General features: G+C 35.1%; 1 protein-coding gene across 1 annotated transcript in view; it reads left to right on the forward strand.

The window, feature by feature from the left end:
• The window catches only part of Cog5 (component of oligomeric golgi complex 5), a 359,771-nt gene that overhangs the window by 63,481 nt on the left and 270,909 nt on the right, over positions 1–25,381 (forward strand).

A 25,381-nucleotide genomic window follows, 5' to 3' on the forward strand; every position in this document is an offset into this window, starting at 1 on the left:
TCTCTCTCTCTCTCTCTCTCTCTCTCTCTCTCTCTCTCTCTCTCTCTTTGTTTTTGCATTATTACTTTGCAGCAAGTACACACAAATTGAAATGGCAAATCTCGGCCCAGCATGGTGTGCAGACTTGTAACCCCAGCTCTCGGGAGGCTGAGGCAGAGGGATCAGCTGTACGTCCATCTGAGGCCCGTCTGAGCTGCAAAGCAAGGTCTTGTGTCAGAGCAACAAGAAATGGGAAGCCAGGAGTTTTCTTTTACTACAGACACTATTGTCATCACTGCTAATATCAACTTTATGCTTACAGAGTACAGATAAGAACAAACTTTAATTTTTGAGACATGAAAACTGCTGTATGGGGTGGTGAGACAGCTCAGCAGTCAAAGCACCTGCCTGGCAAGCAGAAGGGCCTGAGTTCGATTCCTAGGCATGCCATGCTGGCCCTGAAGTGCAGTGTGGTGGTGCACGCCTCTAGTCCCAGTGCTGGGGAGACTGAGACAGGAGCCTCACTATCAGTCTGAGCTGTGTAGTGAGACCCTGTATCCAATAAGTAAATAAATTTAAAAAACTGTGGTATATATACTCATTTTATATCAGATTCTTAATATGCACTGTTTATACTGAACCCTAATTGTTTGAAAAATGAATCATAAATCATAATTTTCATAACATTTCCATAAAAGTACTGTCTTTTTAAAAAATGTATTTAGTACAGGCTCTGCAAGGTCTACACAGCCTCACCACTTAGATCGGTTTCACGGTGCTCCTCCTGCGTTCAGCCTCCAAAAAGCTGGGATTAGAGGCACACGCCAGCACGCCAGCCTCAATTGCTGTCTCAGCACGCCCCGGCCACAGGGCTGGCAGAGGCACACGGGGTCGACCCTGGTCGCGGCATTTGCTTAAGCAGGGGCTCTAGTCTGCTGAACGGTCTTGCCAGCCCACTGTCTTTTTTTTTGAACAAATTTTTTTTTCCTTTAATACCTATTTGTTGGATAAGTAAAAAATATAATAGGTAACCAACCATAAAATAACAAAGATCCATAAAAAGTTTTCATAAAATAAAATGTACACGCATAGGCACAGTATGTTATTTTTAAAAACTAAAAAGCTTCTGTTACATTTTCCTGATACTTATTAAATTACTAGTAGGAAGATACAAGCATCAGGTTAATCACCCTGTGATTTAGCTCAAACTTTACCAAAAATATTTCTGATTATGAGTTTTTCCATTCTACCTACACAGAGAAAAAATTTACGCTGCTTTCAATTCCAGTAGCATATCTCACTTAATAAATTAGTGTTCTGGATTATAAACCAGTTTCTCATTAAGTTTGTTAATAGAAAGATAAAGAATTACTCTGGGTGTACAGAATTGGGAAAATTTCAAAAGGATAATTTATCATTATAGTTTGGGAGAGATCAGTCATCTCTACTCTCCTAAAGAATCTCACATTCCATTTGTTCTCAAAAGTAGAATTTCTCATTCTACTTTTGAATGTGCCTCCCAGTGGGGAGGCAGGGGGAGAATGAAGAATCCTTACTGCCTCAATTGAGTATTTCAGTCGAAAAGCTGGGCTGTTATGTGAACCCTCTACAAATCATCCCTCTTTGACCTTTATTCCTAGTCTTTTTCATTATCTTTCAATTCTTAGTTCTTGTGTATTATTTAAGTCCAAATGCCTCTTTTAAACAGGGCATTAAAATATCCATAAAATCGTCTCATTGTCATTAAAATAAAATAAGCTAGGAAAAAAATCCTAATTATGATAAATTTATAAGATATACCAGTTGTACTATCGCATATCTATAATCCCAGATCTCTGGGAGAGTGAGGCAGGATTACCAGTTCAAACCCAGCCTGGTAACGTGGTGACTTTTACGGTTTGTGTTTGGATGTCCCCATTGGCTAATGCTGGGATTGGGAGTGTGAATGTGACATCCGCCCTAGAAAGAGTAGCCTATATACAGTGTAAGGGAGGAAAAGAGGGTTGTTCTTCCTTTTTGCTCTTGTTGTCTTTGCTGCCTTTCGTCACCATGAACTGTTTCTCTCTGCTGCACCACCCTATCTTGGAGCCAGCTGATTATGGACTGTAACCTCTACATACTGTGAGCTAAATTACTGCCTCATAACCAGAAATCTTAATACCTGACAAATATCTCCACATTAAAAGATTAATTTTAAAAGACTTTCACAAGCTGCTCTTTGAGTAGAAAAATAAAAATAAAATCATAGCTAGATATTATATTTACTTAAAAACATAACTACCAGGCTGTAATTACCAAAACTGCATGGTACTGACATAAAAATGGATACATAAACCAAGGAGACAAAGTGAAGGGTCAAGAAACAAATCCAAGTGTGTACAGCGAATTGATCTTTGACAAAGGTGCCAAAAAAAACTACATTCAGGAAAAGGACAGTTTCTTCAATAAACAGTGCTAGAAAACTGGAAAAACTGGAGATATTTTTTAGCTAACAGGGTCCTGCCTGTTAGCTCAGTTGTTTAAGTGACTGCTTAAACAAAGCAATCAGGATGCTGTGGTTCTATCCCCAGATCCTCAAGCCTTACCAGAATAGATCAAAGGCTTACATATAAGACCTGAAACTGAAACTTAGAAGAAAATACAAGAAAAACACTTCTAGACATAGACAACCTTTTTTGAGAGATAAAACTTAAAAGCACAAACAACAAAAGCAAAAATAGTCAAACAGGATAAAAACCTGCACACAAAACAACAGAATACACAATCTTCAACATAGGATAAAATGCTTGGATGGTATTCATCTGGCAAGAGATTAATATCCAGAACACATAAGGAACTCGAGCAAGACAAAAATCATTAAAAAATGGATAATTTGAGTAGACATTTTTCAGAAGATATGCAAAAGGACCACAGTATGCTTAACATCACTAATTATTAGGGAACTGTAAATGAAAATGACAGTGAGATACCTTACTCCCAGTAAAATTGGCTTAAAACAACAAAACAAATTGTTTAGGATTTTGGGAAAGATGTAATTAACAACCGTTATGGAAGGTAATATGGAGGCTTCTCAGTGCAATGAAGGTAGAAATACAGGATAACCCAGCTATCTCACTACTGAGCACATATAGAAAGGAAATAAAATAATATGCTTTTATATTGTAGTACTATTCACAACAGCCATAATACAGACTCTTGAGGTCTCCATCAGAGGGCGAATGGATAAAGAAAATATGCCATGTGTATCTGAGATGAGTACACACTTTTCAAATAAATCCTTGAGAAATGCAAATTAAAATAACAGAAGGGGCCAGGGAAATGGCTTACTGGAATAAGCGCTTCCCTGGCAAGTGTAAGGGCCTGAGTTCAATCCCCGGTTCTGCCAAAAAAATGAACAAATAAATACAATTAAAATAAAAGAAAATAACACTGAGAGTCCATCTCACCCCAAAAAGTGTGGTGATCATTAAGAAATCAACCAATTTCAAATGCTGATAAAGCTGTGGGGAAAAAGCAGCACTTCTCCACTGTTTGTGAGAGTGTAGACTGATACAGCCACTGTGGAAATGATTGTGGAGATTCCTTAGGAAACTAAGTTTTGAGATCCCATTAGATCCAGCTATTCCCCTTCCAGGCATTTTTCTGGAAGAGTTGAAAACATCATACCAGAATGATATATGTGCACCTGTGTTTACAGGAGCAAAATTTGTCATAGTGAACTCTTGGAAACCAGATGCCCATCAATTGAGGAATGGATAAAAAAGATATATTATTTTTATACAGTGCAGTTTAGAAGCTCTAAAGAAAGATAAATGTGAGGTTTTTATATGTAAATGGATAGAATTAGAGACCATGCTCATAAGTGAAATAAATCAGACCTGCATGTATAAACATCATATTGTCACTGTAGTTTAAGAAGAGTAGATAAAATCCATAAAACTGTTAAAAGGGAAAATTGCTCAAAAGGAAAGAACTGGGATGGAGGAAAGGAGCAAAGAAGAAAGGGGGAACATACATATGTATGTATATATATATATTTGTGTGTGTGTGTATGTACACATACATGCACACAGGATAAGAAAATTATACTACTAATTTCATTGATTTATTGAAAGGAAGCATTAATGCTTGTTTGATCAGTTTTGCATGAGTATATCTGGTAATCTGCGCAACAACTTTGAAGATAATATGCAATATTATCTTGTTTTGTTAATTTCCTGTCATCTTGTTTTGAAATTCTGTATTGTTTTCATTTTTTTTTTAAGGTAGAAGTGCCATATGTATACAATGGAATTGTTATTCAGCCATGAAATAAAATTCTGTCATTTGTTGCAATATGGATAGAACTCAGGGACATTATGTTAAAATAAGGTGGTTACATAAAGAAAAATACCACGCAGTGTCATATATGGAAGTTAAAAATGTCAATTTCATAAAAAGTTACAGTAAAATGTGTTCACTGGAAATTATAGAGGCTGGAGTGGAAAGAAAGTAGGAAGTATGGAAATGGGTACAAAATTTAGTTGGATAGGAAGAATAAGTTCTAAGACTAGTACTTTGTACAGCAGACTAAAGTAACTGTAGTTTACATCTATCATATACTTAAAAAGAATTAGAAGAATTTGAAGCTTCCCAACATGAAGAAATGATATATGATAAATGTTTAAGGAGATTGAAATGTCAATTATCCTTATTTGATCATTGCACTTTGCATATGTGTGTCAGGTTATAACATATACTCTGTATACTCTGCACAGTTAAAAAACAATCACAGATATGGAACAGTTCAAAATGAATTTCTTAACAATTCTAGGAAATTGACATTTAAGAAAAAATGAACTAAGTATACATGGTGCAGATTTATATCTTCCATGTTGTCTCTACATTTAAATATTAAAATCCGGTAATAGCCATCAGAATTTTACTATTTGATAACACTGAAACAAAGGCACATTTGGTTCTTCACCAATGGCTGTATTAGAGGATAGATGTGTCTATATCATAGATGGAAGACCTGATAATATTCCTTGAAGTGCTTGAAGTGCTAATATAAATGTAGAAATACAGCACTATCTTGTTTTACAGCTGCAACTTTAGGTCAACAAGAACAAAGCTGAAAATCAAACCTGTTATTCATTTTGATTCAGATATATTAGTACTGAGAGAACCTTTTCAACTTTCTAATCATGTTGTTTTGAGATACTAATTATAGTTATCCTGTAGTTTATCATGACAGCTTATCTAGCTATTCAGAATATTCAGAAAAATAACTTGTGAATTATATGAAGACCATCCTCAGATGGGCTGATAATAATTGGAAAATGGAGTTTGTACAGTGAAATTGTTTTTCAAGGGCCATGGGAATAAACATGCCTGGCAAGTGCAAAGTTCTGTTTGATCCCTGGCACCACAAAAAAAAAAAAAAAAAAAAAAAAAAGATTTTTTTCTGTACTTTATCTTATCAGTGCTCAAGAAGTTATTTTTTCAGGGATTGGAGTTATAGCTCAGTGGCACAAGCGTCTGCTTGGCAAGCACTCAGTCCTGAGTTTGATTCCCTGTATCCCAGTACCAAAAAATAACAACCAAACAAGTTATTTTTACAATATAGTCCATTTATTTTTTTTATTTTTTCCTATAGTTTATTTTTTATAGGACAGTTTTAATAATTAATACATTGTACATTGTTATCCTCTTAGTGGTTATCCATAATACATGATGCAAACAGGATATCCTGTCCAAACACTATTAGTACAAATCTTTCTTCTCATTGAATTAAGCGAAAGTAGCTGTATATCTATCCTAACTATTCTGCATATACAGATACAAAATAGTCCTTCCTTTGTATCCCTTTTTTTTGTTTAGCCCTGTCAGAGATGGGTATTCTATTGGCATCTAAATACTATAGGTGCGTGAATTCAGCAAAACAATCCAACAGTCCAGCAGTCCACAATAGTAGTGGGTTATCCATAGAAATTGTTGACTTGAGCCTTTCACAGCTCAGCATATTAATATGGCTTTATTTTATATACCTCGTTTTTATACTTTCCTGCTGGATGGTTAAGACCAAGATAAAGCAAGACCTATATAACAAGAAATGTAACTTTTGTATCTGATAAGGTCAGTCAGGTACCTTCAGGATTTATCCTGTAACCCTGTACCGCAGTTTGCAGATCCCTTTCTAGTCCATTTAAGTAGTCATTTAATCTAAAGACCTTTTGAGTTGGGATTGTGGCTCAGGAGTATAGGCTATACACAAAGCCTTGTGTCTAATCCCAACCAACAGGTAAATATAGACTCTTTAAAAAAAAAAAAGTCAAAGCTATATGCCGAAATTTAATTTTATGATAAATACTGTATAGTTTTTATTTTTAAAAAATGATGTAATGAATAGCAACCTACATGCAGAAGTACAATGAATAAGTCTACAGTAAGATAATTTGATTTATTTTCTGTCAGTGCTGGTATGATTTTTATTTTTATTTCCTTAATTAATGATGATGAACACATTTAACATCCATGTATATACATACATTTTTTTTTTTAAATAAGCGGCCATTCTTTTTTTTTTTAATTAATTAATTAATTTATTTGTGTGTGTGTGTGTGTGACCGGCCAGCTCAGCCCACCAGGGGGCGGGCTGGCTGGCATGTGGTGCTGGGGGATTGAACTGTGGTCCCTGGGCTTTGCTAAGCTTGTTCTAAGTAGGTGCTTTAGACCACTGAGCCATCTCACCAGCCCCATGTATATTTTTTGATGATGCATGCATTTAGGTCTACCTGCCTGTTTTTGCTGATTGAACATTAAAATCAATTTAATTGAGTTGTGTTCCTACTCAATTTTGAAGTTTAATAAACTATATTGTAAACACAAGTTCCCTATCAAACACAGATTTTGCCAGTTTGTCCTTTCATTTTTGAAGTGTTGGCTTTTGTAAGTCTTGAAGTATAATGTATCAATTGTATAGAATTGTAGTTTGTGTTTTGTTGGGTAACATTTAAGAAATCACTGTCCATTTCAAAGTCACAAAAATGTTCTATATTACCTTCTGTAAATCCTGTAGTTTGAAGTTTTCATTTAGGAGTAGGATTCACTTTCAGCATTTTTATATGCATACAGGTTTATTGTTTTTACATTGATATCTTATTATTGCAGTATTACTTGTTGACTGTCTTTTCTCCATGATGTGTGTCAAATATCAGTTCTATGTGTGGTTCCATTTGTTGACTCAAATCTGTTCCTTTGATCTATTCGTCTATCCTTGTATTTTGATTATTTCATGTTTGTAACAACTTCAAAGCACATACGCTTATTTTTCCAGCTTTTGATTCCCTCTTAAAAGTTGTTCTGTTGAAAAAACACCACTAAGATTCTCTTTTACTCCAGAAAAAATGACAATCCTCAAGAAATTAAAAAATAACAAATTCTGGCAATGGGGTGGTGAAGAAGAAGTACTCTGATGTTGGTGGGACAACCACTTTGGAAAGCAGCATAGAGATTTCTCAATGAACTCAAATTAGAAATTCCATGTGACCCAGCTACCCCTTTTCTACATACTTTCTCAAAGAATTTAAGACATTACATGCATACCAATGTTTACACCAGTAATTCATAATAGTTAAATCCTGAAAGTATCCTGTATATCTGTCAACAGACAACTGGATAAGAAAAATGTGGCATCTCATATAATGGAATACTACTTGGCTATAAAGAAAGGCACATTAGCGATGTTTGTAGAAAAATTGGATACTCTTGAAAAAATATAAAATTGAATGAAATAAACCAGACATACAGGCTTGAATACTAAATGGCATTTCTCATTTGTGAAGGTAAAGTACAAAGAGATTAACTGAGACTGGATAGGAGACAAGAGGATGAATTTCTTGCAAATGAGAAGGAGTCCAAGAAACCAAGGGTGAGGAGTGAGAAGGAGCAGAAGGGGAGATAATTAACATAAAGATGTGCCATGTACAGGAACCTAATTACTTCAATGAAGGTAGACATACGCTATAAACAGGAGCTAAGGCTAATAATATGAATGAAAATGGGAAAATGGGAACTAGAATAAAGGTGCAGGGAGGATGGAGAAAGGGATTTTAAAGAAGGATGCAAGTTGGATTATGAACATGTACCCATTCCCATAGATGATTATAAAATGCCTGTACTACAAACTAGGTCTAGATCTACATCTCTATTTTGGGCTTCTTCCTAAAGCGGTCTCTCACACAGTCTAGGTGCAGGAGCTCACTCCTTAAATCCTTATAGGGGTGGGCCTCAACCCTTATAAGACCTTTCGTACCAAGATTGACGCTCTTAGGGCCTGAGTTCAACCCCCAGTTCTTAAAAAAAAAAATAAATCAAGATTGATGCTCTTGCTATTCCTGTACCTTTTTAGTTATCTATTATTTATTATTTAATTTAATTTAATTTTTTTTTTGAGATAGTGTCTTGCTGTGTGTCCCAGGCTGGCCTTGAACTCACTATGTGTCCCAGGCTGGCCTTGGATTTGCATTGATCGTCCTGCCTTGGCCTGTGCTGGGCTGCTATGCCCTGTTTTTGTTTTTTGTTTTTTGTCCTGTACCCTTCTAGACCCTGTTTACGCAATCTCTTTGTTCACTTTGTTTTTTCCAGTTCAGAGTCTATTCAACTTCAGATGGTCTGATAGATACAACCTATCATAGAAATCCCCATTGACCAGTAATCAGGCCCTCTGGAGGATAGAGCTGATGGCCAGTCCCTTCTCACTGCTGCCATACAGCGCAGAAAAACTAGGGCAGTCATCACTCCTTTCCCTAGTGACTATTAGGGCCACTTCTTCTGGTGGGCAATAATAGCAGAAATTAATAAAAGGCAGGAGTTAGAATTCTGTCTATCATGCAGTAAAGACAGCACTCCCTAAATAGAGTTGAGAAACCCAAGATGGAGTCTGCTGAGTTATGACCCTCCAAAGATCTTCTAAAAACATTTGCTATGGAGGCCAGAGATATAGCTCAGTAGCATAAGTGCTTGCTGGCAAGCACAAGGACCTGAGTTCAATCCCGGTTCTGCCAAAAAAAAAAAAAAGTTGCTAGGTGTCCTACTGCTGTCTGAGAGCATCCCTGAACACCCTCAGGCTGGCCATTGACTCAGCGGCATATGGATCCTGAATGGGCACTATGTAAATATTTCCTAGATTGGACCCTATAAATAGATTGTCTCCTATAGGGTAAAAATTATGTTGCTTTTTTACAACAGCCTAAGAACCCTTTGTAGGACCCTTAAAAACTACACAAAAAGCCCTTGTAGATACCCTATTGAGAACTCCCTCCTGGCTAGCAGGAGCTTTACTTCCTTGCCATTATCTTGTTCTTTTTTGCTTTTGTATTGTAAATAAATTTGCTTGTGCTGTACCACCTCTATCTATGGTTTCATTTTTCTTTACCATGGGATGACCCCTATGTTCTGATATCAGGAAGACCTTAAACTTACTATATATATCAGGTAGCCTTGAACTTGCTGTGATTCTCTTACCTTATGTCTCTTAATCCTCTAATATTGTGATCATTTGTTAGCACAGTAGCAAGAAATTAAGACATATATAGCCTCTCTATCCAAATAGGTCAGCTACTTGGAAAGAGAATTCTTTCTTTTGGAGGGAAAAGAATGACTTTTCTTTGGGAGTTCTTGAAAAGACTAAAAGTTAAACCGAAACAAAATGCCCAGAAAACATTAAAAAAAAAAAAAAAAAATACATCCTGCCTCTCTTTATAAAACAAGAAAGTGCCAGAGTTATCTGGCAGAACTGGCAGAACTAGATTTTCTTTGCTACTTCTTATGAAGTAACCTGTGTATTCTTTTGATACTGTGGTTAGTGATGCCACTCCCTTCCATGTTCATAAAAAAAAAAAAAGAGTGAGAAATAGTCTTAGAGGCCACATTAAAGATTCTTATGGTAAATAAATTTGGCATTGAAAACTTTCTTTCTAATCAGATTTACATATTTATTTCTGTACTGATCATTATGTTAGGAATCCTATCTTTAAAAAAAAAGTAAAAATGTGCCTGTTTGCTAATAAACATTAATAAAGTTTATTAGTAAAGTCCATTATTGGTCTTCGGGAAATTTGCAGGATATTATCTCAGATATAGCTGCAGGTACAGTTTAGTTATGAATCATTGTAATTTTCTCATAGAAATAAAACAGGATTTCAGTACAGTGAGCTGGAAATGTTCTATGGTGTTTTCTATTAAGGCAAGTTCAAAATCATGCTTATTTCACACTGTGTTTTGAAGAATCCTTGTGATTTAGATGAAGAGAATGTTGAAATATTTAACTGTGGTCCCTTAGTTTTGCTTCTTTGAAAGCGGTGGTGCTTTTATGTAATTATAAGTTTTGATTTGTAAACTATTTCTTTGAAAAACTCTATTACTGAAGAGGTTTATAAATATGCCATTTTTCTCTTTGGATCTATTATAAACATGTATTGAGGGAGCTGCAAAATCTAAACCTTCATTTTGGAGGAGATTTGAGGAAAAACTATGTTGGGCAAAGTAGAGAGCAAGAATATTTCCCTTGCTTGGGGATTGAAGCAGGCCTTCCTCTAAGCAAGTGATCTACTCCAGAGCTACCCGCAGCCTGATATTACCAGTCTACCTGGAGTAAGAGTGGTGTGATAAAAGTAGTGCTTGTTTGGATGTGTTGTATGGTAAACTTCAGTCCTGTAAATTTGATCCTGGTATTCTTCAGGGCTAAAAGGCTACCCAGGGTGATGGTTTTTTCCTTGTAGGTAAAAATAGTAGAAACTTGGTTTTTTCCTTTTATCTTGAACTGTGATAATTGTAGTATAGAAAGTAGAGGACATTGAAAAGGTATGTTGTTGTTTTGATAAAATTTGAGTATACTTAAGAATAACCACTTACTTGATGTAGACTTGCCTAAAATGAAGTCATGTAATTTACATTTTAGAATGAATTAGACAGTAGCAATTAAAATAACTAAAAAGGAGTCCTTGGCAAAATTTCTTCTGAGTATGAGTTGCTGAATAAATCTTGTTGAATGGGTACATGGAGTATAATAATTTTGAAAATTTATTTTTTAAAGAAGGAGGGGCAGGGGCCGGGGAGATGGCTCAGTGGAGTAAGCGCTTCCCTGGCAAGTGCAAGGGCCTGAGTTCAATCCCTGTTTCCGCAAAAAAAAAAAAAAAAAAAAGAAGGAGGGACAGGGGAGATAGCTCAGCAGCATAAGTGCCTGCCTGTCAAGCACGAGGTTCTGAGTTCAATTCCTGGTACTCCCCCCACCCCCCAAAAAAAGGATGCCTTTTTGGGCTGGGGAGATAGCTCAGTAGAATAAGCACTTGCCTGGCAAGTGCAAGGTCCTGAGTTCAGTCCCCAGTTCCAGGAAAAAAGAAAATGTTACTTTTTAAAGAAAGCCTGGCCAAATAGCTCAGTGGATTAAAGTACCTGCTTAGGCAAATGCAGTGACCAGTGGTTTGATCCCGTGCGTGCTGTGCTGGCCCCACCCCAGGTTTGCCTTGAGATGGCAATTGAGACTGGACATGGTGGTATGCGCCTGTAATCCCAGCTCTTGGGAAGCTGAAAACAGTAGGATCACTACGAGTCCAATCTGTTTAGTGAGACCCTATAGACTGTGTACTAAATACATTAAAAAAATAAAAAGTATAAAATAGTATTAAAACAGAAAAATTACAAGTGATATGAATTTCACAGTATTTTTTGTGATGCATAGTGTTGTCTTCCAACCAGTTATTCATATTACCAGATACATACATACAAAATTGGGGGGAAAAAAGTAATATATAAGTTATTTAGAAGAGAAAAAGTAGAAGCAATTGAAAAAAGGAGCCAAAACAAATTAGGCATTATCTGCTGCTTTCTATAGATGAGTAGAAATCCACAGTACAGTTGTCCCAACCATCCTGCTTACATACATATATGTCTTCCCCCTACTCTCTCTCCTGTCCTCCTCAACTTAGTAACTCTTTCCTTTTGAATAAATTTATTCCTTTTTACCAGTGTCTATTATATCCTTCAGATTTCATTTTTTTCTATTTCAGGTTTTCACAATAAGGAGAAAGTATGATGTTTGCCACATGTAGGTCTGATTTATTTCACTTGACATAGTCTCTAGTTGCAAGGCAGTATTTTTTGTTTTGTTTTGTTTTGTGATACCAGGAATCGAACTGAGGACCTTGTGCTTGCTAGGCAGGAGCTTATATGACTGAGCTATCTCCACAGCTTGAGGATAGTGATTTTAACATAGTAACCAGAAAACAAAACAAAAACTTTTCTTTCCTCAAAGTAATACTCACTTTAATAACACTTTAGAAAATTCAAAATATCATAAAATTATACCATCAACTCCTGTAACCATTTTGCTATGAAATTTATGATTAAGAGATAGACAAACAAACTTTGAAACAGTCTGAATATTGGTTTGAAGTCCATTTTCATCCTTGTTAAGTGTGAATTTTAGTAAGTTAACATCTTGCTTAGTATATAAAGACTTTTGGGTATGTTTAATTAGAGTTTGTAAATTGCTTTGGTTTTGCTTAGCATAAAGTAGATCCACAAAATGCTAATTTTGTCTTATCTTGTTTCTTTAGAAGTAAAGAACAAATTTATGTGATATTTTGATTGTCATATTGGGCATACATCAGAACCTGTGGTTGTGTGTTCTAATTCTGTATGGTCAAATGCAGTTCTGGAACAAAAGGGGGGCTATTTCAATGTACTCATTCCTTATAGATTTTTTTTCTTGGGAATTAAATGGCCACTGCAGTAGAAGAAAAAACATTTAAGAAAGGGAAAATTACATTTCTAAAATACTTGCTGAGGTAAGAAACCAGGGATTCCTTTTAAAAATGTATTCCTTTAAAAAATAATCGCAACCTGGGCATTGGGGTACCCACATGTAATCTCATCACTCTTGAGCCTGAGGCAAAAGGATCCCAAGTTGGAGACTAGCTCCAGAAAAACTTACTGCCTTAGCAAGACCCCATGTTAGAAAGGCTGGAGATTTCCTCTATGCAAAGTTGACCCTGGGTTTAATTACCAGTACTTCCCCATCTACCATCATATATATGTATATGATATGTATGTGTGTGTGTGCATATATATGTGTATATATGAACACATGTCATTTTTTATTTTTAATTAAGATTTTAATAACAGCCATATTGATTGTAGGTACCAGATACTATGCTAAACATAGTTCATGTTTTGTCTCAGTGAAGCTCCACAGAGCCCTTCAAAGTATCATTTTACAGTCAGGCAAGCAGGATCTGGATGAGATCAGCTAGCATTCTCAGATAACACAGCTATAGGAAGACAAGTTGGACTTCTTTTTCATTTTTTTTTAACACTGAGAAATATTGTTTTATTGGAGTTTCACAGTGTAGTTCAGGCTGGCCTTGAATTCATTACATAGTCCTTGTTGGCTTGCACTCAGCAGCACTCTTTCTTCCTCAGCCTTTTCGGGGCTGGGATGATAGGCATGCACTGCTATACTCAGCTTTGGGGTTTTATTTCCTGAAAATGTATTCTGGTGAAGGGGGTAATGAGAACCAAAGTTTGATAAGACAAAAAGTATTCTAGTTTGGACTTTTGTAAACTTGGGATAGTGCTATACAGTATGCATCATTATTTGTCAGTGGAAGCTGAGCAACTTATATGACTTGCAGAAAAAATTAGTGGTGTGTCTCTATCATGGATCTACTTTTTCTTTTTCTTTTCTTTCTTTTTTTTTTTTTTTGAGATGATGTTTCACTGTGCATTTCAGGCTGGCCTTGAACTCACTGTGTAGCCCAGGCTGGCCTTGAACTCTAACAATCTTCCTGCCTTAGTAGCCTCCTGAGTCCTTTTTGAACCACCATTATTACTTTTAGTCACCCATGTTCAGAGAGGCTTTTTTTTTTTTTTTTTTTTTGGTGGTACTGGGGATTGAACTCAGGATCTTGCAGTAACCAGGCAAGTGCTTATTCTACTGAGATATTTCCCTGGGCCATTATTAAATTCAGATATGAGAGTATCAAAAAAGATACTTGAGTATTTCAAAAAATGTCTTACTCAAGAATTTATGTCCTATTTCTGGTTATTTAAATGTATTTTAGAAAATGTGAACATTAAATATTCATTTAAATAGCTCCTGCAGTTTTAGTTTTATCATTTTATTGAAGTATAAAAATAGTGCACATAGTGTAAATGTGCAATTTATTGAATTTTTCTTCGTGGTTTTTAATAATATGACCTAATTAGAAGAAAACACAGAAAACTTAAAGAATATTCCAAAGGTTGGAGAAATCACAATTATTGTGTTTATGTAGTTGCCCAGGGATTTTGAAATGGAAAATGGCATATTTTATATATTTTAATATTTAACTTTGGGAAAACACATGGTTTCCAATGTAAAAAGAAGAAATAAGAAAAAATACTATTATTCTTTTGTTTGGAGACAACCACACCCAAAGCTATATTTACATGTTTGAATCTTTTTAAATATCTTTGAAATATGGCAGAGAATGAATATTTTGTAAAATATGTTCATAAATAAAAGATAACATTAGAAGATGAGAGAAAGAAGGCCTGTATATTGACAAGCTGGTCTCAATTTTGACAGCACATTTGTGAAAAATGTCTTTTCTCAATATTATGATACATCCAGGCCAGCATAGTGGTGCAGCCCTGTATTCCCAGCACTATTGAGATTGAGGCGGCATTGTTGTTGAGTTCAAGGCCAGCCTGAACTGCATAGAGTCCCTGTGTCTTAGTGCTTGCGTGTACATACACATGAACTCATACACTTGTACATGAACATTTCCAGAACACCACTTAATGACTTTCAAAGGCTCAGTTTTCCTTTTAAGTTTTTCATCTAATAGTATACTTTTACACATTACTTTGGTGACTGTTAGCAAGATCCTAAATACAACTAAGAGTTGTTTGTTTGGTTTTGGTTCCTGGGATTGAACCTGAACTCTTCCTACTGGGCTGTATTCCTGGCATCTTTATGGCCTTTTTAAAAAAAAAAAAAAAAAAAAAAGTTGAGACAGAGTTTCATTAAGTGACTCAAGCTGGGCTTCATTTTTTGGTCCTCCTTCCTTAGCTTCTCAAAGTGTTGGCATTACAGATTCATGTTACCATGCCTGGCTATGGAGGAATTTTTATAAGGCCTGCTAAGTGCAGTATATTTTTATTTTTTAGTAAGTGGATTCAGCTGTTTGTGATTGTGCACACCTCTAATCTACTCAGGAAGCTAAGGAAGAAGGATCCTCATAAGTTCCAGGCCAACTTGGGCTTCATAGAGAGTTCTAAGGCAGCCTAACTATGTAGTGAGACCCTTTCTCAAAACAAAAAATTGGATTCAGAATAATTAATGTAATATTTTATTATTTTTGAAATTAGATAATGCCACTGTACTATTCTCAGTGATTTTAATGTTTCTTGTGTACCCTTTTAATCTGTAAAATTATATTAATATGTGTTCCTTGTAAAAACTAGGAAATACACATTATTAGCTAGATTTATTATGAGTAGTTTAGGAAATTCAACTAAGAGTTTGCTTATACAGTCCATAGCTATATTTACTATCATATCATTTTGTATTTTTCATTAAGGTCCTACTTCCATGGTAATAAACATAAATCTGTTGTCATTTGAATGCTTAGTGCTATGATTTGAACATGGTTTTTTGTTTTTTTTTGTTTTTTGGTGGAACCGGGGATTGAATTCAGGCCCCTGCACTTGCCAGGGAAGTACGTATTCCACTGAGCCAGCTCCCCGGCCCTGAACATGGTTTTTCCATGCAAACTCATGTTGAAGTTGGACTGCCATTGTGGCAGTGTTGGGAGCTGATTGTCTCCGGGGAGTTAATGCCTTCACTGTAGGACTGGAGCAATCACCACAGGAGAGCTTTGTCATGGAGCGAGGCCACTCACGTTCAGTCTGTGTTCTGCATGTTCACTTTTCTTTGTACTTCTTGGCCACACTGTGTCTTAAATAAGATAAATATTTATTATATAGTATACATAAAAGTGTTTACTTAACATTTCAAAATGAAATGTATCCCCAGTAGAAATATCATGGGGCATACATATAGCTTTGTCAAAATTAGTACAGTAGTCATTAATGTTTAAAAATTATTTGCCAAGAATGTGAAAATTTATATTTTAAAATTTATTTTAATTTGCATTTGTTTTTTTCTGTTTGTCTATGAAAAGTTTCGTATTTGTTATTTTGGTTATTGTTGGTAAATGATTATTTTGTTATGTTTATAAGTATTCTTTATGTTATAATGTTACATATATTTGTTTTTTTCTCTAATTTTTATGATCTAATTGTAAAAGTTTTCTAATTACACTTGTTAAACTTAGTAGATGGATTATGTTGATTCCTTACAAAAACATTACCAAAATATTTACCTCTGTATAATTTAAATATTTTTATGGTTTGTTTTTATCCACGTGTAAACTTCTTTTGGTATAATTGCGCACATGGCAACCACATCTCACAACTCCAGGAAGTACCATTTGCTGTTATCTGGGATATGATTGAAGTGTGCGTCCTGGAGTTGTGAAATTCACTGGCCCTGGGAATGGGTGAGCATTTATTTTCCATAGTTTCTTTCTTTCCCCAGCACCATATACTCCATAATATGGTGTTGATTACTCCATCATTTCTTCACAGAGTTTTATGTGTCCTTCAGTTCACATTTCTTAATTATATGCCTGAGTCTTTTATGGATTTCACATTATAGTTCAGTTTTCCTTGTGTTCATGTTTTCCTTTTATAAATATTAGGAATATATTGTGAATTATTTTAGTTATTTTTTTACTTATAACAATTTGAAGCTACATTTTTTTCAGTGTTTTTTAGAGATTTTTGGGGGTAGAAAAAGACTCAAATATGTATTTTCCATTGACTTTTAAAAAACTTGTTATATATCTAATCCTACCTTTGAAAACTACTTAGACATTACTGTTGCTTTTCAATTTAAATTATTTTCTATTAAGTGTTATGTTATATATTAAGTCCTATTGAAGAGTATCTGATTGAAGATTTGCTATGATTAGGGGATGAAAATGAGTTGACTTGTACTTTAGGAAGAGAAAAAAGTTTTGCACCCCACAGTGGTTTAGGCATTAAGGCCAAAACTGTAATGATAGAAATAGAAAGTGAAAACGTTATTTAGATGCCCTCTTGTAGTATTTAAATCTAGAAAGATGTTCAGTGGTCTTTGAGATTGAATTGCAATATTTTTTTTTGCCTAAAAGTGACTAAACCCCATTTTTCCTGCTTTATCTCTGTCTGCTTTCATATTTATAGTCTGTTTCTGGACAAAGAGACTTGTTCCCTGGTCTGGAAACTGTTTTCTTGTGTCTGTGTAATTGTTCTTGTTGTGTCTCTGCCTGATAATGGGCCTCTTGCCCTAATGCCATCAGCCAGTCTCATCCCTCATTAAAAGTTCATTTCCAGTGCTGTTTTTTTCTAAAGCTTTTGCAGGTACATAAGCTCATTTTCCTTTGAACCCCATTGCCCCTTGTTTGTACTTCCTTTGCTTTGTAATGTTGACATTGGCACATTTGTCTTATTTCCACTGTTTCTGTATATACATGCAACCTAAATGTTTTATGAAATGCTGACATTTGGCAGGGGAGCTTTATGCTATCATAATGGTCCATTTAAAGGTACTTTTGTAATTTTTTTACTTTTAGTGCATATAACATAACAGACTTATGTACTGTAATAACTAGGATTTATAATTTGTAATACTATTTTATTAGTGCTTGCAAGATAACAGACTTGTATACTCTAGTAAGTAGAATTTCTGATTACTGCTGCTTGACAGTGCTGTTTTTTTTAATCTATTAGATCTTATGATATGTCTTTCATTATGATTTCAGAGCCATTTATGACGTTTGAGAAATTATGGAAAACATACAAGTGTGTGTGTGTGTGTGTGTATATATATATATATATATATTAGTATAGTCTTAGAAGAATACAAAATAATAGGTTCTTACACCTTTTTTCCTATGTTTAATAGTGGTGATAAGGTATTTCGATGATGTCTCTTAGTTCAAAACACTTGCTCTCTTTTTTTGAGCTTTTATTGTATCTATTCTTAAGTTTATTGGTACAGTTTAGGTACACATAATAGACACATTCATCATAGAGAATTTGTACCTGTACATAATATATCTTGATTCTTTTTTTCCCATTCCCCTTCCTTCCCTTCAACTCTTCAATCCTTCTTTCCCTCCTTACTTAAAAAGTTTTGTTTCTATTTTATCTTTCTCATGTTTTTCTCTTTCTTTCTTTCTCCAACCCCGCTCCCTAGTTCATCTTCTCTTTAGAGCAGTTTCTTCCTATTTCATAATATCTATTGTGCAAATGGTCTATATTTACACTTTTGGTTTCTCACATCAGAGAAACAATATGTTATTTACAAATTGTGACCATTTTGTCTCACTTGAGAATATGATCCCATGCTTTTAATTCTTTCAGGAAAATACCAAGAAGGGGGAATAGCTGGGTCAAATGGAATCTCTAAATTTTAGTGTTTTGAGGAATCTCCACAGTGATTTCTATAATGGTTGCACCAGTCTACACGTCCACTGACAGTTGACAAGGGTTCCTTTTTTCTTACAACCCTACCAATTGGTTGATTTATTGATAATACCCATTCTGTTTGGGTCAGATGGAATCCTAGCATTTTTAAAATTTTGCGTGTCTTGAATGATCAGTAATGTTGAATATTTGTACTTTTTCATTTGAGAGTTGTCTATCATCTCAGAGGCCTGTATTTGGATTGGGTCTTTAAATTTGGGGGGTCTGATTGCTTTTCAGTTGTTATTGTCTCAGTTACTCTTCTGTTGTTGCTGGGACAAATACTCGACACCCAAAATGAAGGAAGGAAAGGTTTATGTAGCTCACAGTTAGTGCAGGATTCAGCCCATATTCAGCTGGCTCCAAGACAGAGCTGCACATGGCGGAGAGCAGCCTTTCATGGTGGTGGGAAAGAGCAAGAGCACAAGGGAGGGGCTGCTGGCTTCTCTTCCCACCTTACATTATAATGAAAATGACCTGCCCCAGGGCAAGTGCAGCATCCACACCCACAACAATCAATCACAGACTCCAGAAGCCACCCCATGACTGTGTGAGGCTTTTGGGGAACACCTATACACAAACCATAACACTTAAGTTTTTGGATGTTAGTCCTTTGTCTGAGAAACAACTGGCTAAAACGTTTTCCTACTTTGTGGGTTGTCTTTTCACCCTGTTGGTGGTTCCTTTGCTGTGCAAAAGCTTTTTAAAATAAGGTGAGATCCCATTTGTTGGTTCTTTGCAATAGTAACCATGCAATCAAGATTTTGTCTAAGAAGTCTTTGCCTACATCTTTGTCTTTAAGAGTTCTACCTATTCTCTCTTCCAGCAGAGGTAGTGTTTCTGTTTTAATATTTAGATCTTTGATCCATTTTGATTTTAGTTTAATGCATGGGTGATAGACCATGGGTCCAGTTTTGTTCTTCAACATGTGGCAAGTCAGGCTTATTGAATGAACCATTTATTAAAGTAGCTATCTTTCTTCCAGTGAAGGTGTTTGTCACCTGTGTTAAAGATAAGGGGGCTGAGTATGTTTGGAGTTGTTTCTGCATCTTTTAATCTGTTCCATTGATCCTCAGGTCTATTTTATTGCCAGTATCATGCTGTTATTATCACAAGAGCTCTATAATATAATTTCAAGTCAGGGATTATGATACACCCTGCCTTACCTTTGTTGCCCAGAATTGTTTTGCTCTTCCAGGTTTCTTCAGGTTCCTAATGAATTTCAGGAATGGTTTCTCTAGTTCTTTGAGGTATACTACTGGTGTTTTGATTGAGATTTCATTAGATCTATATAACAATTTTGGGAGTATGGCCATTTTCATTAGGTTGGTTCTTTATACTTAAGAGCAGGGAATATCCTTTCATTTTTCTGATATCCTCTTCAATCTTCTTTTCCAGAGTACTGTAGCTTTCAGTGTAACTATCTTTTTCTTCTTTTATTAAATTATCTCCTAAGTATTTCACTTTTTGGATGCTGTTGTGAAAAGTTTTTTCATTTATTTCTCTTTCAGTGAGTTTAGGTGAATTTCTTCCCTTTCAATTTCATTGAAGAGTTTGAGAATTAGTGGTATTAGGTCTTTCCTCAATTTCTTGTGGAATTCAGCAGTGTTTTTGTTAGGGTCTGAGCTTTTCTTTGTTGATAAGGTTTAATTACATTTTCAATTTCATCAACAGACTCTGGGCATTTTAGAATATTTATAGCTTCTTGTTTCAGCTTGGGTAATTCATATGTTATCTAGGAATCTGTCCATTTCTTCTGTTCTGTTCTTGAATCATCAATAGAAATATTTTTTAATAAGAATCCTGCCCTTTAAAGTAGATTTTTAAGTTAATGAAAATTGACTTATTTAGCCTGTCATTTCAGAATGTAGTAACAGTTGATTCTGTATAAGGCTGGGGTGGCACTTTAGGGATGTGCTGATTTTTCCTAAGTTCAGGTGGCTATTCAGTGTTAGGTTGATATTGACTTATTTAGCCTGTCATTTCAGAATGTAGTAACAGTTGATTCTGTATAAGGCTGGGGTGGCACTTTAGGGATGCTGATTTTTCCTAAGTTCAGGTGGCTATTCAGTGTTAGGTTGATATTGACTTATTTAGCCTGTCATTTCAGAATGTAGTAACAGTTGATTCTGTATAAGGCTGGGGTGGCACTTTAGGGATGCTGATTTTTCCTAAGTTCAGGTGGCTATTCAGTGTTAGGTTGATATTTAGCCTCTTTGTCAATCCATTTTTTAAGAATTTGTTGGGAGAGACTATTTCTGGACAGTTTGTTTTTGTAGGTAAATCATTCCATGCCTTTTTCTTCATTATCAAGTCTCTGAAGGTTGGCAGATGAGGGAAGGAGAGGAATAAGTACATCAGATCACCTGGGGACCTAAAGAAAGGCTTTTCAGAACACTTCTTTTAGCTCAGGTGGTACACACTTGTAGTCCATGTACTTTGGGAGGCTGAGCTAGGAGTATCACAAGTTTGAGAATGGCCTGAGTAATTTAGCAATTTAGCACCACACTGTCTCAAAGAAAAAAGAAAAGTCGTGGTGACATAGCTTAGTGCAGAGGCACCAGTTTTAATCCTCAGCACTGAATAAAACCCCCCTAAAACAAAATCTCTCATTTTCTTTTAAGTTGTAAATACTGGGGCCGGAGAGTTAGCTTGGCGGTCTAAGTGCCTGCCTGGCAAGCGCAAGTACCTGGATTTGATCCTTGATACTGTGTGCTGTGTGGGCCCCACGCCCAGCTGGGCCGCTGAAACTGGGCATGGTGGCGCATACCTGTAATCACAGCACTGGAGAGGCTGAGACAGGAGGATCACTACCAGTCTGAACTGCGTGGCAAGACCCTATACCAAATAAATAAATAAAATATTAAAAAATATAAGTTGTAAATACCAGTCTTTCTTTCTGAGCCATTTTGATACCTTAGATGAGTGTTAAAAAATGGTTGAAGGGCTGGCCGAATAGCTCAGTGGATTAAAGCGCCTGCAAGCAGGTTTAGGGGCCGGTGGTTTGATCCCTGGTCCAGCCATGCTGGCCCCATTTAGCGAATTATACAATATGTGGAAAACATTTTGTTACTTAGTCTCATATAATCTTCTTACTAAATTTCCCTTTAGTTTGATAGTATTATTTTACATTGAGAAAATTATAATAGTCAATTGTTTAGAGATAGCTCATTGTCTTTCTTTAATGCTGTTTGGTCCATTTTCATCTGTTTAGGGATATAAGAAACCACCATATGAGACTAGATTATTTTTAGAGTTATGGAAAATGTTTACATATTATATATTTTCTGAGACGACCCCAAAGAGACTCTACTTTCTGCTCTTAATAACACATATAGGGCTGGGGAGATGGCTCAGTAGAATAAGCGCTTCCCTGGCAAGTGCAAGGATCTGAGTTCAGTCCCCGGTTCTGCAAAAAAAAAAAACCCCAAACGAACAGGTACGGTTTCTATTTCTATTGAGCAACTAGAGAGTTTTAATCTTAATCAACTGAGAATTGTGTAATGAACTCTGCTTTCCTTTCTAAATGACCTAGTAGAAAGTACAAGAAATAATCTTGAAATAAGTAATTTCCATTTCCATTTCATGTAGGTATTTCCATACTTCTAATTCTTTCTGCCTTGCTCTGATCTTATTTGTTGCTTATTTTCTCATGTAGTTGAGTTGTATCTAAATTTTTATGTTTAAAAAACTTGTGTCATATAGATGTTCCTCAACCTAAAACAGTTACATTCTGTTTAACTCATGTCAAATTGAAAATATTGTTGTTAAAAATGCATTTGAATCCTAACCTAGTGGACGTCATAGCCTACCCTTGTCTACCTAATAGAATGTATTAGCCTCCAGTTGGGCAAAATTATCTGATATAAAGTCTATTTTATAATAAATGACATGATGAATATCTCATGTCATTTATTGATGATGTCTGTACTTTAAAAAACAGTATACTGCAGAGTGTTGGGTATTACATATGACATTTACCAGTTTTGCTGGCCTGCCTTCTCCCTAATACCTGTAATATTAATTTTGAGTTACATGATCTTTGGAAGCTCTTACAGAATTTTCAAATTTTGTTCCAGTATATACACATGTAAACACCTTTGACATTTGTTTCCAATTTCAGGTACTTATAAAACCCTATATTAACTCATTGTATATCTAGAGTATATTATTTAGAATTTTTTTTCTATAAGATGATGTCAAGTGACCCTATTGTATATTGTTGTCTCTGTGTCTTTAAGTTAAATTTACTAGCAGCACATTTTCAGTAATACATTCTAAGCTATTATAGGTTGTTTCTATGATTTGCTTAATAAAAATTCTTGAAGACAGCCATTATGGAATGTAGTAGAATTGTTTTAGTGAAAGGATTAGTAAGAAATGTTCTTAGAGCAAGGTGTACTGGTGCTTGTAATGCCATCAGTAGAGAGGCCAAGACAGGAGAATTACTGTGAGTTTGAGGCCAGTGTAGACTATATATATAGCAAGATCTTGTGTCAAAACACCCAAAGAAAAAAGAAAATAAGAAAATAAGGTTCTTAGGATAGTGATTTTTTTAATCATATTTTTATATTGATTGAAGTATTTATAAAAATTTGTGTTATTTAACCTATATACAACAGGAAATTATAGAATGCCATAAAATTATTGAAAAATAACTGAATACTTCTGAAATTGTGCTAGAGCAAAGGAAATGACAATAAAAAAAAGTTTGATTCAGATTTACATCTGGATGACTTGTTTTAAACACAAGAAACAGTTTTGTGGTATTTGCAATATAAAATTATCTTAGAAGTAATTTTTATCCTTTGTGTCCAGTATTATATCTTATATTGAAATGATCAAACATACTCAAAAAGAATATTTATGGTCAGAATGGGTTATTCTAATTACAGATGGTAGTCATGTAAGTTTATGATTTTGCTTAATGACAAGTATATAGTGGTTTATTTTGTCATATTTCATATTTAATATTGTTTTGCCTTGTGAGAGTATATAGTTTTTAAAATGAACTTTTTTAGTCTAGATAACTTATTTTTAAGAAACAGAGTTTGTGTTCTTTGGAAGCTGATGTCTTCATGGATTAATCATATATATAATCCAACTAAAATGTAGCTAATTGAAATGAATTAGTCTTCACAATTTTTTCTCCATGAAGGCAGTATGGTCTGACTTGAATTCTGAGCAGAGAGTATACCTTTTCATTTTTTACTTACCTGATTGTTTTCCTGGTACAGTCTATCTTCTGACACCCAAAGTAACAGCCTTTTAGCTTTCTGGTGCCTTGGGTATGGCTGACCACGGCAGCCTTAAGCTTCTGGGTTCAAGCTGTCCTCTTGCCTCATCTTCCCTTGTGGCTTTATCTGGGACTGCGGTCCATGCCACTGTGTATGGTTTTAAAGTAGTGGTTCTTAAACTGTGGGTTTGAAATCACTCGAGACTACTTATTTAAAATAGTTTTTTTAGATGCTGAAACCCCAGAGATTCTGACTCAGCCAGGCTGCCTAGGAATTGGTATTTTAAACAAGAGAAGACACTGTGTCTCATCTTAAACAAGCACTGTAGAGGATTTTGATGTAAAAAAATTGTTTTATGCAAGATAGAACACTAGGTTAAAAGCTTTAAAATTATTCCCTTTTCACTCTGCTAATATTTACTGACCACTTAGGTTGTATCAGGCTCTTATTTGGGAAGCATTATGAGAGTTTAATATAAATATTATCTTAGTTGTGAGTTTGAGTTTTATAGAGCTATTAGGCTATAGATTGCTAGCTTTTTGTTCAATAACAAGACAGTAATTTTTAAAAAATAATTGGGAAGAAAACTGTTAAAATGTAGAGCATGTAAATTGATTTAAAGAATTTTCAGGTTCTGAAATATGTCTTTCTCATCTCACTGCAGTCCCATTTACATTTCTCATTTTTGCAGTCTATATTTAACATGGCTGGAGCCCTTATTTATTAATAATATTTAAACATTTTTATGTTTCATTGAAATTTTTATTTTCTATATGTGTTGGTATTATATGTCATAGCTGTTTGAGAAGAAAGAAATTTCTTTATAACTTATCCTGTCTTTTTGCTTTTTCTTTACATCCTGAAAAATTGGTAGAGGTGCTTTGGGAATCTGCCTTGCTTAATACTTCTTAGAAAAATGTGATGTACTGCTTTCATAGAAGGAGTGTGAGCGAAATGACCTCAGTCCCAGATGGACTCAGCTTTCTTTCCTTATCTGACTTGATGCTTCAGGGTTTGATAGTAGTAGAGAGTTGATATTGGTGGCAGTGACAGGGATGACAGCACTTTTTACCACTTGCTGGTGGAAGTACAGAGCTGTCATGCTTGAAAGCCATGGCTACAGTTTAGTGGGGTCTGAAAAAATGTGTGAATTGAATGGTAGAGATACAGTACATGGGTTATTTTTACATGTTGTGTTGTCATAAGCCAAAGGAGAAATATTATTGTAATTAAGTTTGCTCAGCTCTTTTTCTCCCACAAAAACATTATTCCTTAAAAAATCATCGTTTTCATATCAGTGATAAGCCATTTTTTCATGTTTCTACACCAGTACCACTCTATTTCATCTGTGGATTGCTGTAATATTATAATATTCTACCTCTTATGATATAGTATATGCTGTTATATTTCTGTTAGGTCTATTGTGTCACCTGGAGTGTTTTTCATTAATTTGAATGTGTTTTAGAAAAAAGGTCAGTTTTTAAATTTGTTTTCTTCTGTGAACTATAATCCACTATTCTAATTTATTTATTTATTTTGGTACTGGGGATCAAACTCAGGACCTT

The sequence above is a fragment of the Octodon degus genome, unplaced genomic scaffold, assembly GCF_000260255.1.
Source record: "Octodon degus isolate 3935 unplaced genomic scaffold, OctDeg1.0 scaffold00068, whole genome shotgun sequence".
Taxonomy (NCBI): domain Eukaryota; kingdom Metazoa; phylum Chordata; class Mammalia; order Rodentia; family Octodontidae; genus Octodon; species Octodon degus.